At 36.4% G+C, this 16,019-nt stretch overlaps 1 protein-coding gene and 1 pseudogene across 1 annotated transcript in view; both read left to right on the forward strand.

Annotated features, from left to right (window-relative positions):
* LOC137393492 (zinc finger protein 850-like) overlaps window positions 1-16,019 on the forward strand; it is a 317,826-nt gene that overhangs the window by 2,110 nt on the left and 299,697 nt on the right. The window lies entirely within an intron of this gene.
* The window catches only part of LOC137394533 (zinc finger protein 271-like), a 72,276-nt pseudogene continuing 60,726 nt past the window's right edge, over window positions 4,470-16,019 (forward strand).

Below are 16,019 nucleotides of genomic sequence, written 5' to 3' on the forward strand. Positions count from 1 at the left end.
TTAGTACTCATTAATACATGTACTAATTAATAAAATTATAACCTTTTGCTATCACTAATCATCGTTTTATATTTTTTATCGGTTCACCTAGGTACATTTGCTTCAAATTTCTGTGGCAGTTTTATCTAGTAAACTAGATTCATGGTTTGACTTTAGATGTTCACTTTTCACTTGTAGAAAATGAAGAAAATTGATTGATTCATGCAAATCTATAACTTCCAGAACCAAAGCTTCGAATCGTTGGCTTGGCGTACTTGTGCCTTTGTTAAACATTAATTTGTTTTTAAAATTACACTTGCAATCTATCAAACTCCTAATTTGGAAGCTTTCAGTAGATACGCTTTAGCATGACATATCTATGAATGACATATATTTATTGCATTTGTTTTACTGATTACAGGATGTTTATGTCGTCCCACCCGCTGAAGCAGCTTTGTCAGTGTGGAAACTACCATAAAGGGGGAAAGAGAGACATGAATGTGTGCTGCATAAACCATGATGTTTTGTTTGAGTTTGTTGCAGTAGATGAATTTTTCTTATTGTATCAGCTAAAACTATGTGAGTGGCCACGACTTGATGAATATTTTTAATAAAAGCTTTATGCCGAGATGAAAATCTTTTTGCTTGTAAAAATTATATAATAAAATAATATTGTTGAAGATAATGCAAATCATGATTTACAGAATATTGTAGTGAATTGGATACGGTATGCGGGTGTCCGCAGAACTGGAGAATGGGAGTTCAAATCCAGTTTGCAGCAGACTTCTCATCCTTAAAACTTTATCCCTATGTATATTCTTTTTAAAGACGCTGCTTGCTCATTTTACTTACGGTAGTAAGAAACTAGTTTTCGGTGTGGCCAATGATATACAGCCCCGCCCCGATAGGCGACGGACATAATGTGGGCGGGGCTTTTGGGAGGCTTTATATCGTCATTGTGGGTAGCGGCGGAACTGTGCTGATACAAAGACCTCATTCTACATAGTTTGCTTGACAGAATTACCGTAGACCGGTAAAATTGGTAGTTGATACTCAAATATTCACACAGCATTTGGAAAAAGTGAGTAAGACAAATTTTCAATTTTCGTTATTTGATGCCTTTGAAACATTCATAATAATGTATCTGTTGCGGGGTTTAAAATTTTGTTCTAACCAACATGAGCAAATACAAAATAAAATATATGCCAATAGAGCCGCGTAGGACTAGACTTTTATCGCAAATAGCCGATGTGAATACGAAATATATTGACAGATAGATCACGCATGACATCATTTTGGGCAAGTCTGGCCATGTTTGTTTGGCCTGAGCGTTTTTACCGCGATCAGATTTTTTCGATAATAATCTTCAAATATCTTGGAAATGAGATCGCCTAACACAACAAACAACATACCAACGGATAGTGAAAAAATGCTTTCTTTTAAGATCAACTCAAGGTTGATGCAACCACATCTTTGGGAGCTTGTTATCACATTTCCATAGACTTTGTTTCCTCAACACAGCAGAGTAAGACACGGTAAATCTGTTGATAATAATTAGTTGTAATGTGAGTTTTGTTGCAAGTCAACCTTTAATGACCGATGAATGAGCATAGTATGTTAACAAAATTTCTACAAACCTGATATATTCGCAGTAGAATTATATTTTTGTTGTCTATGAAGCTGTTTTAGACAGTTAGGATGAATATTTAATTACAGTCAAACATGGATAACTCGTCCACCTATAGCTCGAACACATGGTTAATTCGAACATTTCCTTTGGTCCGTTCCCACGTAATGATAAATTGCTATAGATAACTCGAACTCAACACTATTAATTCGAACTGTGTTTTTGCCCAACAGCTACCGAAACGGTTGTTTTCGCTTTAGAAAATCACTTTATTCAAAGCCATAGAGGTAAACTTCATCTTTTCGTAATCCATAAGCGTTGTTATTACCACCATCAGCAAAATATTTTTGTCAACGACTTTTCTAAAAGTTTGGTGAAATTTGATTTATACTGCGATACGATGAATAGCACGGGCTAGCCGGGTCACGCGCGCAAGAATTTTTGCCACGCACATACAAAACAAAAATCGCATGTTGTTTTGTATGTGCGTGGCGAAAATCCTTGAGTGCGTGACTCGGCTAGCCCGTGATGAATAGTTTTCCGACGTTGATTCCGTGTTGAATCAACGTCGGAATGTTGAATGTTTAAAACGTCTTAAAAAATTGTTGTAATTAAACGTATACGTTGTCTGAGCTACAAAAAACTATTCATCGTTTGACCTAAACACAGAATACGTGTGTACATTCAATAAGTATCTACTAAAAAAGCGTGAGTGATATAGAATGTACCGTAAAACCTCGTAAAACTTCTAATTGAACTGCCTCGGAGTGTTGCTCGTAACGAATCCCAGGTAAAGTAAGGTAATCTGCATAAACTTCAAGAAAAAACGGCAAAATTGATTGTGGGTAAAACCCCAAAAGAAAAAAATGTCTTTTCTTCTGAGCATTTCAACAACGATCAAGTTTTGGTAATGTCAATCTGAAAAACGTCCTGGCAATAACATCACCTCAAACAACAAACCAATCTCAAGTGATAGAAAAATCTCTATACTTTTTCATGAAAACGTTTTAAACTTTACATTAGAAGCATTTAATTTGAAACAAGCCATTTGTGCTTTTGATTTATATTATAGTTTGTATTTGTACATGTATCTACTAATAAATAAGTAAATATATGGACTTGTGACAGTGCTCTGATAACTTGAATGCTCTGATAATTCGAACACTTTTGCTCGGTCCCTTGAAGTTCGAGTTATCCATGTTTGACTGTAGTAGTAGTAAAATAAATAAATTTAGGCAAAATAGCATGCATTAATTGCGATGCAGCAAATGCTTTTTAAATATTTATCATCACTTTCAAAGTTTCATGGCAACTTCCTTAACCCGAATTCCGACACACTATAAACCTCTATTCATCTATGAAATATTAACAAGAAATGCTGTCCTTTGTTTTTTCGTCATGTAATTTTATCGTTGTCAGCCATTTTTATAAACAGTTTTATTGTTAAAAACAGGAAGCTTTTGCAATATATCTTTGAAAACGATCCTTCTGTTTGCAATTTTTTTATTACAGTATCAAAACAACACCAAAAAGTACTATTAAATAAAAGAAAAGCGATCGTTTTTTACAAATATGACGGCCTTTTCGTTAACAGGCGCGTGCGCAAACAGCTTGATGATGTAAAAAAAATCGGATGGATATCGCTTTATAGTAGCTTTTCTCACCAATAAAAAGCTTGATGTTTTACAAAGGTCAACGATTCGAAACCGTTTGTTTCTATAAACAAGACTTACGTTTTTGTTTGGTGTTTTATATCTAACGTTCTTACATTGCATTTTAGGTTAAACGCAAAACTTTTTTTGTGGTGCACTTGTTGTATTTCATTTTAGGAAGTTTATGCTATTGATAATCATATTTTGAATGATAGAAATTTATTGGTAAGTCGATCTTACATTTTTCGGAGCTCAAATTTCATTTGGTTTTATATTCCAATGTGTTATAAAACTGTAGTTGTTTATTCTTTTCTCCGTTTTACCTGTTTTTGCCTTCCTGTTTTGGCCGACTCGCTTTTACCTTCACTATCAAACGTAAGCCACTTTTTTCCTGCCGTTTTCAAACTTTTTACACTGATCTGATGAGAAAATCCGAGCAGTGCTGTTCTTGAAAGTGGCCTAGCTGTTAAGCTATGCCAATTAGCTGCCGCATCAGGAGCCATCTCATAGTTCAAAATTGTCTCTTATCTCAAAGTAAATTTTTGCTTGGGGAGGAAGAGAAAAGGAGGAAAAACTCCCAAAAATAAGTTAGTTTTCTACAGTAATATTAGTAGTTTAGTGGCCACAGATAGTTTTGTGTCAACGGGTGGCAACGGATGGGGTCTCTGGTAGCTTAATATTTTCAGCATGTTTCTAATCTAGTCATTATTAATCTGGTCTCCTACTACCACTATTATTATAGTTGATAAGCTAGGAGTAATTGGCCATTAAAAGGTGAGCGGTAATAGAAAAATAAAGGCTTTGTTACGCCGTGTGTAATCAGTCGAATCAGCTAGTGAGAGTCATAGATTTACATTTACATCATATTGTAGTACGGGGTCTTAAATGACGCCGATGGTAATTAAGTTTGTAGTCTGTTTCCGGTCTCGCCCAGCGGCTTGTCAGCGTCGGTAGCAGCAGTCGAAAACTTTAATTTACTCCTTATACTAATTTCCGAAGGTAGCTATTATGGATTGCATAATTCATTATAATCAATCATCACATTTTAGTGAGCTAATAAGTCTTAGCGATAGCACAAAACCAAAATCAAGCGTTTTTGCGAGCTGTGGAGCACCATCTACAAAGCGCCTGAACGATCCATACCGAAAATGTTTAAGTCATTCTAATAGCTCGCGCAGCTCAACTCGAGAAAATACCACGCTGGATGTTGGATGAGGTTTGCCAGCGAACCAAAGTATCAGAGAGCTTTTCAAGTTGCAAATAATTTCAAGCCTCCTGAGGAAATTAAGGTGAGAAAATAGCAAACTAATTTTAATTTGTCCATATAATAAATAATCAAATGATTATCAATCACGGGGTGGATGTGTTCCTCTAGTGAAGCATTATACATTCTCTTTACTCAATCATTTATTTTTCAAAGGAATGCAGCTTATTTTTAGACTATCATTTGTTGGTGTCACCCGAATCAATGAGTGGTAACTGCAGATATTATACTTCAATAAATGTTTGTCAAAAGTTGATTGTCCTATCTCCACATCTTACATCTAAGTAGCCACAACAAGCTACTGTTTTTTTATATTAAATATCATTGCCATATCGTCTATATTTTTGCAACTACAGATTTCTGTTGAATCTGGTATACCTCCCATCGTAAGCTCAACGTCTACCAAGTTTCTTCGATCTTCCAGTCTGAACCCTCGATGCACGGCTGTTCCCAAAATGTGTGTTGTATGCAAATCAGGAACGAAGCTAGTGGAAGATACTGTCACACACAAACGTGGTAATGACATTCTATGTATGATTGATTGGAAAGATGATGCTGGTAAGTTGAAACAGTTGTCAAAGTCAATGTCGTAGTTCACTTTGTACATGAGCATGACTTAATAATGTGCTTGGCCTCAAAGTTCTTTTATGCATGATAGTATGATTTGTTGTCTTATGTTTGCATGGTTTTTGCAAATATGAAAGTTCAAGAGCATTTTTTGGGGATGTAATCTCTACAGATAGGTTGCTAAAAGCTGCCATGTTAAGAAATGATGCAGCCATGCTAACGCTACTGCAAGAGATTTGTATAACTAAAGAGCTCCGCTACCATCGTTCCTGCAGAAGAGAATATTGTCTAATAGTGTATGCGGAAACAGCTTCCGCCACAAGTGAAAATCAGTGAGTGTAGCTCACAATATTTGACGAACTGCATAGAGCCCAACTGAATCTTCTAGAAACAATTTATAGTATTGCATATTATCAAAATATTGCCGCCATCAATCCCTTTGGACATTCAGCTAGCTATGACTCTCTACGCTTCAGGGACTTCACTGGCCAATCAGCAAAGACGTCAAAAACATTTGGCATTGCTGATACATTTTCTAGGAACAGTATTACCACGCTTGTCTATGACAATATTGATTTCTTCGAGCAAACCATAAGTGATGCTGGAACTACCCGAGTCACCAATGGTATCGCATTTCAGTCAATATCATGCCCATTACAGACTTTACCCTTGTCAACATGAAATAGTTTGCCCCAGCACTGAGAAGATCAGCAAAATATTAAGGAAATTTCAAGAAACCCCTGCAAATTTGGAGCCATTTGTTTTGGCTGCCAAAAGGTCCTGCATTGACAACTGCAGAAATCGTCAGCGCTCACGATGCTTCAACAGAAAGCTCCAACACAAAGCTCTACATACTCAATTACCAAAGAAACTGCTATACCTCATTGCCAAACTTAACAGCCTACCTGGTTTTTTTTCCAGGTTGGACAGGATTCAATATCCAGCTTTCATCTTCACTGCCAACATCTCAGCTATCATATCTCCCAGTGATCAGGGCCTCACCTACAGAATTATCGGCAGTAAAATGCATTTGGGTCAATGCTATTCAGATTGCAGACCTTCTTGATGCTGAAAACATATTTGATGTATTTGATCAAGCAAACTATGCTAAGGCACAGCAGATTCGCTGGTAAGAACGGGAATTCAGCAAACGTCTGGTAATAAGAAAAGGAGAATTTCACACTGCAATGACTTTTTTGGAGTGCTTGGCAAGCGATTTTTCATATTTGGGCTTGAGGATATCCTTGTAGGGTCCAATATCCGTGCAAGTGGCTCAGTGAGCAGTGTGTTATCTGGTCGCATGTACAACAGAAGCGTACCATGTCATAAACTTCTATACAAAGCTTTGGCGCGCTCTCAGCTTTTCGAGTTTCTTTCATCACAAGAAAAAACCGAGATATTTCTGATAGACTTGCCAGTCTCTTAAATGGTATGCTCCTAAATCTAAATACCATATTAGAGCTAGAAGACTTTGAAGAAGAGTTTTCTTTATCATGTTAGGATGTGGTGTGTTGAAAGCCCCACTTACAGATTTTGGAATGGGTACTTGGATCTGCTACTGCTCACTTTTCTCCGAGCTACTCGAGAGAGAGAGAGAGCGATTGGCAGGAGCACGCCGTACAGTACGACTAATGTTGAAATATTTCTTTGCCTACGACAGGGTGAACTACGCCAGGTTATTATGATGGACCAGTTGAATGAATTTACAAGAAATTATGCGGTGTACACACCAACATAGAGCTGTGCATTGTTTATTGTGCATTCATTCACATTATACATTGTACCTGCAGGTATGCCAATGTATACTGGCTTAGATGAATAACATAGAAAAATTCCATCCATGGCTGGCATCTCAGCTCCAGAAGGCAGCTGGCTCATGGACTGTACGCCAACACTCCAACCATGGGCTTAACTCTGTGGCTGCTGACCAAGTAATCGAACAAACTATGAATCGTGAGTCGAAGGTTAGCGGGTGCATTTAAAGCATAGTGCTTACTAAAAGCAAGTTACAATTAACCATCAGAACTTAATTGAGCCTCAGCTAATCCCTGCTATTATTATTTTGTTCATGACAGCTATTTTATTTGCACGCATGAGTGGTTAAATGTGACTGACTCTCTGTCTTTAGGGTTGATCGAATGATGGTTCTTGCTCATCCTGGTAAAGCAGCTGTAACGCAATGCTGTGAAGTTCTAGCTGAATTCAGTAGTGGGTTGCAGTTTACAAAGAATTAGATGATTCACGGTATGCTTCTTTTGTATGTTATCCATACATTGGCCATTTACCAAATGGATGCGTCTGCGTTTTCAAGCTGCAAGTACAATACAGTCAAACATGGATAACTCGAACTTCACGGGACCGAGCGAAAGTGTTCGAATCATCAGAGCGTTCAAGTTATCAGAGCACTGTCACAAGTCCATGTATTTACTTATTTATTAGTAGGTACATGTACATATACAAACTATAATATGAATCAAAAGCACAAATGTCTTGTTTCAAATTAAATGCTTCTATTGTAAAGTTTAAAACGTTTTTATCAGAAAGTTTTTCTATCACTTGAGATTGGTTTGTTGCTTGAGTGATGTTATTGCTGGGACGTTTTTTAGATTGACATTGACAAAACTTGATTGTCGTTGAAATGCTCAAAAGAAATGACATCTTTTTCTTTTGAGCGTTTTACCCACGATCTGTTTTGCCGATTTTTCTTGAAGTTTATGCAAATATTATCTCACTTTACCTTGCTTCCGAAAGGCGATTGCTAAGCGGACGTTTGGTATAAATTAATTTTTACCAAACTTAAGAAAATTCGCTGACAGAAATATTTTGCCGATGGTGGTAATAACGACGATTAAGAATTACGAAAAGTTGAGTTTTACTTCTATGGCTTGGAATAAAGTGATTTTCTAAAGTGATAACAACCTTTTCTGTAGCCGTTGGGCAAGAAACAGTTCGAGTTAACAGTATTGAGTTCGATTTATCTATAGCAATTTATCATTACGTGGGAACGGACCAAATAAACCGTTCGAGTTAACCGTGTGTTCGAGCTATCCGTGGGCGAGTTATCCATGTTTGACTGTAATTAGTTTACAGTAAATACATTGCATCTTAGATAGAATTCTCATTTGTACAGTATGGCTTGCATAACTTCTGTCATGATTTTCACTCAATTGCATTTTTAGAGTCAAAGAAGATGAAAAGGCTCGCAACAATCTTATTGATACTGTTGAATCAATGATCAACCCCTGGACACATCAAGACACTCTCATTTCACTCAGCTCCGGTGCTACAGCCAATGCAACTCAACAGCAGTCTTCAGCCAGCTGATATGATAGGCGAAGCTCAAGTTCAGAAATAACTGAAAAAGCATTTACAAGATGAGCAGGGTTGTATATTCAGTACAATAAAAAAAACAGACTTCAAAACTTTTGCAACAGCTCTTTAGAACACAACCAACAAAGCCTGTCAAAAGAAAAGCACCATCGCCAATAGCAATATCTTCGGTTGATAGCTTGCGGTCAGCATGCAGTGACATATAGACATGAGGAAGATCCTCGGTTGCTTATTGTCGTCTACACCACCCGCCCTTTCATCACATGATGGAGCTGGGCTTGGCAAATGTGTGGAAGCTCATCTTCTTCATCGAATTGAAAGCCACTGCAAAGAAAACTCGCTTGTCGAAGCTGTGCCTGAAGACTGTTCTCTGATTTTAGGCTGTATGGCAATCATTTATGCCTTATCTAGAAGCAATCTTCCTAATACTTTTGGAGAGCTAGCCTAAAAAGTATTGTATCAGCTCGGCTGCTTAGCCAAAGCCTACAAAACAAGAAGAGTTGATTTGATTTGTCATTGATATGTGAAGAACTCTATCAAAAATGTTGAACAATCTCACCGTGTGACTAGCAAACAGCTTGAGGTTATAACACTTTATGGGGCTCAGCAGAAAATGTCGAAGCAATGGCCGAAATTCTTAGCGAGTAGCCGTAACGAGTCATCTTCGTAAGACTTACTATCACACTTTAAGCATTGCAAGCTCCAAGATAGTTTTTTGCTATATATCGGGATTGCTGATAGTTGTGAGCGACTTTCATTTAGTAAAAACAGCTTTCCTGTTAGACCCTTCCTTCAACCATACCTAGTCTCTGATCATGAAGAGGCAGATACTCGAATGCTGTTACATGCCACTCACTTCGATGCAGAGAACATCGGCCCAGCGGTCATATGGTCACCTGACACTGTTGTGGCCATTCTCCGCATCCAGTTGTCTACTGAGCTAAAACGAAGTTTATACTTTTCAACTGGCACTAAAAATAGATGCCGCATTCTCAACTGCACTAAGATCAGCGAGACACTGGGTAGTGACATTGATTCATGTCTACTGGGGCTTCATGCCTTTTCTGGTTGTGACACAACCAGCTTATTTTCAGGAATAGACAAGACCACTCATTTCAAGCTCCTATAAAATGAAAAATATATGTCGCTATTCTCTAACCTAGGCAAATATTGAGACTTGGATGATGAGTTGTTTAAAGCACTGACTTGCTCAACACTGCATCTTTATGGCCAGCCTGATTCCACAAATTTAGCCGATGCCAGATACAGGCTGTTCTCATCAAGGGCATCTTATGAGAAAACCCTTCCAACAACAGAGGTTTCTCTCCGTCAGCATTTAATGAGGGACAATTATCAAGCAGCAATATGGCAGCGAGCGATTCAAATATTAATCATGCCACCTGATCCCACAAATCATGGCTGGAGTAAAGAAGATAATGGCATTTCTGTGAAGGTGTTTCCTGATGGACACAAAGCTATTCTCAGGCAGTTTGTCCACTGTACTAGTTGCTCATGCAAAAAAGAGTAGATGTAAAAGCCGATGCTCTTGCAAAACTGCAACTTTAGTTTGCACAAGTCTATGTAGTTGTGTAGACTGCAGCAATGAAAGAACGACGAGATTGATAATGGTAATCATACAGACAGTGAGGATGAGCTTCAAGATTATATGCAATAGTTTTATTGAATGCTTTGTAATATGCTTTCTAAAATCGATTGAAAGTTTTGATGTATTATATTATAAGATATAATATATTATATATAATATAAACGGACTGTGTACCTTGGTAAACATCTATATAATATAATCATCATACAATGTACATTACTAAAATACACATACAAAGTCCTATGATATTCATTAATCATCCAAAAATTTAATTGTCATCGAACATACTGCACCATTATTGTTTTAACACCGCTACCAGTACAATGAATCTAAAACGAAGCAAGAAACTGCATATAAATCCCAGGTAAATAAAAATAAATAACATGTACCAACGGAAAGTACTAAAAGAAGCATAATAGATACTACTAATAATAAAAATAACTATAACACATAAAAATACTAATAACATAATAAAAACCCATATATAAAAAATGATCAGTTGAAAAGTGTTCGCGCAATGTTACTAATGATGACTCAGTTACATCAATAAAAATTAATTTTGTTGTTGCTATAGTGGTTGCAATTGCTTTAGCAAAGGTGTACCTGAGAGCCTGAGAAAATCTATCGATACAATCATCAGAACTACACTCCGTGTCAAAGTTGCTAAGGTTCAAATTTCACACACTATTTTCAGGTATATTCATACTGCGGTTTGCAATCTTATCTGAAGACTTCAGAGTGTTTTGATGAACAATGAGAGTACTCTTCAGGAACATCGTACAACAAAGTAGCAACTACTGTTATGGTGTATTCGACGACGTTTTCTAACTCCAAAGCTTTACCGTTTTGTATTTAAAAGTTTGAAAGAGGCACCAGACAAATAATTAATCACTGTATTTGGCTAATATTTTTTACACAAAGTAGTTCCAGTTTTAACACGTCAGACACCTTAAAGTAAATGAAAAAAGGTCCAGCAAAAATGGTGAGGCCCACGGCATCGATGTGTCTTCACCCGAAGAGGATTGCAAAACATAAGCGACATTTGCTTTGCTCATCAAAAGCTTATATTTATCTTTTCATAATGCTGACGAATTAATCGAAAAATGCAGCATCACTTTCTATTTAAGCGCCACCTGCAATAAAATTCCATTATTAGGGAAGCGTTGAAAAATACATCGCTATGGCATTCAAATAGAGGTTTTATGGTATATATATGATAAAGATTAACTATCACTTATGGTTATGTTTTTGTATCTTCCGTACACATGCCTTTTCTTAGTCATGCCATCTACTACATAATATTTTATCATCATGCTTTTACCAGTCGGTTTAGAGCAAACCTTCTCCAGGCTGATCCTCATATCTAGTTGAACTATAACTCTGCTTGTAGTTAGTAATTTGTGGATATTTTCTATTGTAGATGCTGAGATTGAAGTAGAACCTGGTGATTCATCAATCAACAATGACAGTGATGAAGGCAATTGATTATGTTGCAATTATATTTTCATGAAATTCACTTCAACTTAGTAAATATCTGAGACAATTCTCATTATGTTCTTTATATGGCCTCTCATATTTATCGTAGGAGTTGCTGAAGTGATAACAAAACCAGGATCTGATGGTGGTGCTGATAATCCCTACCCAACTGGTTAGTTAAAGATTTATTAGATAATAGTACTAACTGCTGTTGATTAGCTCAGATGTCCAGTGCCTTTTAGCTGAGTTAATATAATAATTACCTTCCTCTATTGTCTCACAAACTGGTTTGTGAGTAAAACTAAAATACTAAACCTGACTATAATTTATGGTGTCATTCTCTATTAAGCCACATACTTTTTTATAGATGTTTTTTTAGTACTAGTTGTCAAAGGAATTCAGCTTTTTTATTGCCAGTCCTGTTTGTCATGGTTGTTATATTAACATGTGCACCGCTGGTCTTCACAGTCATATATCGGTACAACATGTCAAAACTTTATCAATGCAACTTTTGCAGTTCTTGTGGTCATTTTGAATTTATTTGCTAATTGTTAAGCTGAACAGTAATACATTTTGTTTTGTATTTGTTTGAAAGACTAGCATTTTGACAAATCTTTGAAAAAAATAGAGCGACGGGCTTCTAAGGATTTTATAAGCTGAGTTTGTCTGTTGGACATGTTTGGCTCCTGGTCTTCACAAAAACATGACCAGAGCATAGATGACCAGATCATGGCTCAAGTTGCAAGTTAGCTATTGGTATTCATAAAAATGCAAAAAATTTTCTCTGACAGTTTGTCACATGATAGCACTTGTCCTTCAAGTTAGCTTTTTACTACATTCAGACTAAATTTGGATGAAACGTTTTATGAGCTTCATTTTTCATACATTTAAACTCACTTTAGAAACCTTTTTTAGTCTTTATATTAGAATTCATTTAGTACATGTCTACAAACCTGTTAGGCTTTCGTACGTTCTTACAAACCTGTTAGGTTTCCTTTATTAACAATATGTACCAGCTGATTCCAAGTAGGTACATTTCTGATTAAACTGCTGATTATCGTAAAACCTCTAATTGAACACTACCTCTATTTGAACGACACCTCTATTTGACCGCCACTATGAGAGAAATGTTGAGCAATAGAGCACTACCCTTTATTTGAACGCCACCTCCATTTGACTGTCACTTTGACAATCATTGGTCTCTATGAACCAATATTCTTAAATGATCAGTAGAAAAGTGGCCACGAAGTTGTATTAATAATGAATCGTTTGCATCAATAGTAATCAATTCTCTCGTTGTCCCATTCATAAGCTTGTAATTTTTTTGTACACTTTGAAAGCAGCATCATAGAAATAATTAATAACTGTTTCAGGCGAATAGTATTTCGCTAACTGCAACACGTAAAGTTTTGCTGTACCAAAAAATTGTTTGGACGAAAATATCGTCTAGTTCAGCCGTGCAAAAGAAGAGTTGAATTCAGAGGACATTGTGGAAGGTATTGGACAATCAAAAATGTTTGTCCCATCAAGAGCAACAATCAGTACGCGACTATGCGAGCAACGATGGAAATGTTTTAGTTTTGGTTTGTGCATGTAACATAAATATGATTCGTTAATTGCACCCCACAATTTATTCGCGGAGATAAATTTCGTGAAAATGGACATTTCATGCATATTCGTGGATTAATTTACTTGCGACTGACAACTGTCACTCTCTATGAAAAGTTAACTCTATTGCGCCTAACAATAGAGTTAGCCCTACGCAAGCGCACATTGAGTGTTTTCGTTTCTAATTAGCTTTCAACTACGGGTCGATCGTGCTAAGCTATAATTTTTTTGTTGCGTTCAGAGGTTTTCACGAATATTCATAGATTTGGAGGCCTTTGTTGAACCAACAATTTTTGTAAGTAATGACTTTTCTTTCAAAACCATTTACTAAATTGAATTTCACTTTAGTTTTTTGATAAAACAATTTTTTTCCCATCCCTACCGCTTCGTTATTTGTTTTAGTGTGAGAGAGATTTTTCATCATACACAAAGGCATAATGACTGCAAGGGTGGTAGATGTCATTTTTAGAAGATCACCAATCATTCAGGGAGGTCTTGAAATTGAGATAGAAGTGACCGCAGCTGCTAACGAGGAGAATATATCTGTTTTAAAAAGGGAACAAAAGTGCCTTTACAAGCTCAAATTTTTGGCCAACCGGCAGAACTTTGCAATAGTAAGTCACGAGGAGAGTTCTGATGATAACTTTCTTACCAGTCATGTAGTAGCGAGAGAATCGCTTTCAACACCTACCCTAGACAGTGACAGCGATATAGAGCTGCTACTACCAAAATAACTAGTCAGAGAGCATCATTACACGCTAGTATTCACTTATCCAGAGTACCAGTCTAATTTTATTGCTAGACAACCGCCATATAGACTAAACTGTTTATATTTACTCTATTCATCGTTTGCGAAATTTTATTTGTGTTTGAATTATTTTAATTGTACACTCAAGTTTGTACTAAATGATTATATATCTATACATGAAATGAAATATATAATATAATCATGTTTGCTGCAGCGATATCAAGGAGTTGTTGTTGATGAAAGAGTCTAGGCTGACTGGTTGCTTTTCTGCCTCGATGAATATTACTACTTGTCTATAGTTTTCGTAATCAGAAGAAGTTATACTTCATTCTCAATCTCCAGTAAACACAAAAAAGAAAAAAATATTAATAAGTGTTAAGGAAGTACAAAAACAATAGCTGAATTATTTAATGAAAGCGATCATTTTTTAAACAAAACAATTAACTAATGCGGGTAATTATAGAAAAAAGTATGTGCACTGCAAATCAAATACATACCATAATGTCCAGATCCGAATCATTATCGTCCTCAACTACGGTATTAGTTAGAGATTGATGGAGTTGATTTCAATGTCAAAAGACTGTAGGAGGAATTTTTGTGATGACGAAGCCATGCCGATTAGTTTGTGGACACCTTGAATAATTTTGTAAAGAAGTTCGATGCGATGGCAATAAAACCCGAAGCCCCGCCGATGATTGTGAAGAGATTTTGGAACTTGGCTACATTTCATACTTCTTCCTAGCGGCTATTTTTGCGATGACGCTATTCTGCATATCTTGTAACAACCTTGAATAATTTTGTAAAGAAGTGTGATGCATTAGCAATGGGGTTAACTTAAAGTCCTAGCAATGATTTTAAAAAGGTTTTGGAACTCAACTACGTTTGGTATGTATGCCTAGTGGCTAGTTTTTAATTTGAGGCAGTAGTTATTCTCCCTTGTTCTCCTTTACTTTTTCGCGGAATTAAATAAGTCGCGGAATCGACTGTTCGCGAAATCGTGAATTTTTATAATCATCGATTATTTTCATCTTGTAGGGTAAAACTTTGATTATTGGTAGCAAATTATTTGATAACATCATTGCGGTAATCTGATTTTACAATTAATCGACGATTGTAACTCCTCTTCCATTGGCTGCAAGCTGTAGCAAACATACCATTGAATGCAATGAGCTTTTATGAAACATTGGTAAATACAGATATAAAACAAAAATATGACTTCATATTTAGAATGAAATAAAAAAATTTGAATTTCTAATAATCCTTTCATCATACATGCTTTACATCTGATGGTTGGTCCTTGACCTTATACCGTGTCTTTGAATCATAGATATATATACCTAGATTGGCCAATAATAGCTAGCCCCATTGGTGGCCTTGTCAGACTTAAATGCCATGACGCAACGTAATCATATTGTACCTTACGCTTGACTGACCGCAAGATTCATCATTAGTTTACAATGGCTGAAGCTGAGAAGGGTGTGTCAGCTGCTACTAAGGTGAGTTTTTTACTACTTTTTATATCAAAGATAGGCTTGGAACTCCTAAATATCAGCTGTAAGGCTTTATAGTAAAAACTAGAACAGTTTTCATACCAATAGTTGACATATTTTCCCCATATTTGACACTTTGAAAAAATTATTGAAGACAATCAAATCAGCAGACATCATTGTTTGTCAAGTTACTATCAACTTCAACTTGTTTGATTCATTAACTGATTGACTCTCTCTTGGAAGGTTTCCTTAACTTTGCCCAAGGAGCTGCTTATGTAATACTGCTACTTTGTGATGCTTGAGTCATTAATTTGGATACCCTCTTGCTATAAATCACTAAGTCAGAATGGAATTCATATTCATTGCTATTTTGGCAGCGATCTCACCATTATTCATCAAGCTCACAGTCATCTGAGAGGACTAGTAAGAATTGCTGCGTTGCTTTTGGATGTTCCAATTATCCAAGAAAATGCCCAGAGAAAAGCTTCCACAGGTAGGACAATATAACAAACATTCACCCTGCTAATCGTTGGGAGAATTCATGAACATACTACATGAGCATGGCTTGGAGCATGTTATCTTTGGCTATAATCAGGCTTAAAAGTTTCCATCATTTGACAAGGTTAATGCTACACTTCTCAAAGGGAAAAAGTCAATAATCCAATGAGCAAA

This window comes from Watersipora subatra, chromosome 4 (genome assembly GCF_963576615.1).
Source record: "Watersipora subatra chromosome 4, tzWatSuba1.1, whole genome shotgun sequence".
NCBI lineage: Eukaryota > Metazoa > Bryozoa > Gymnolaemata > Cheilostomatida > Watersiporidae > Watersipora > Watersipora subatra.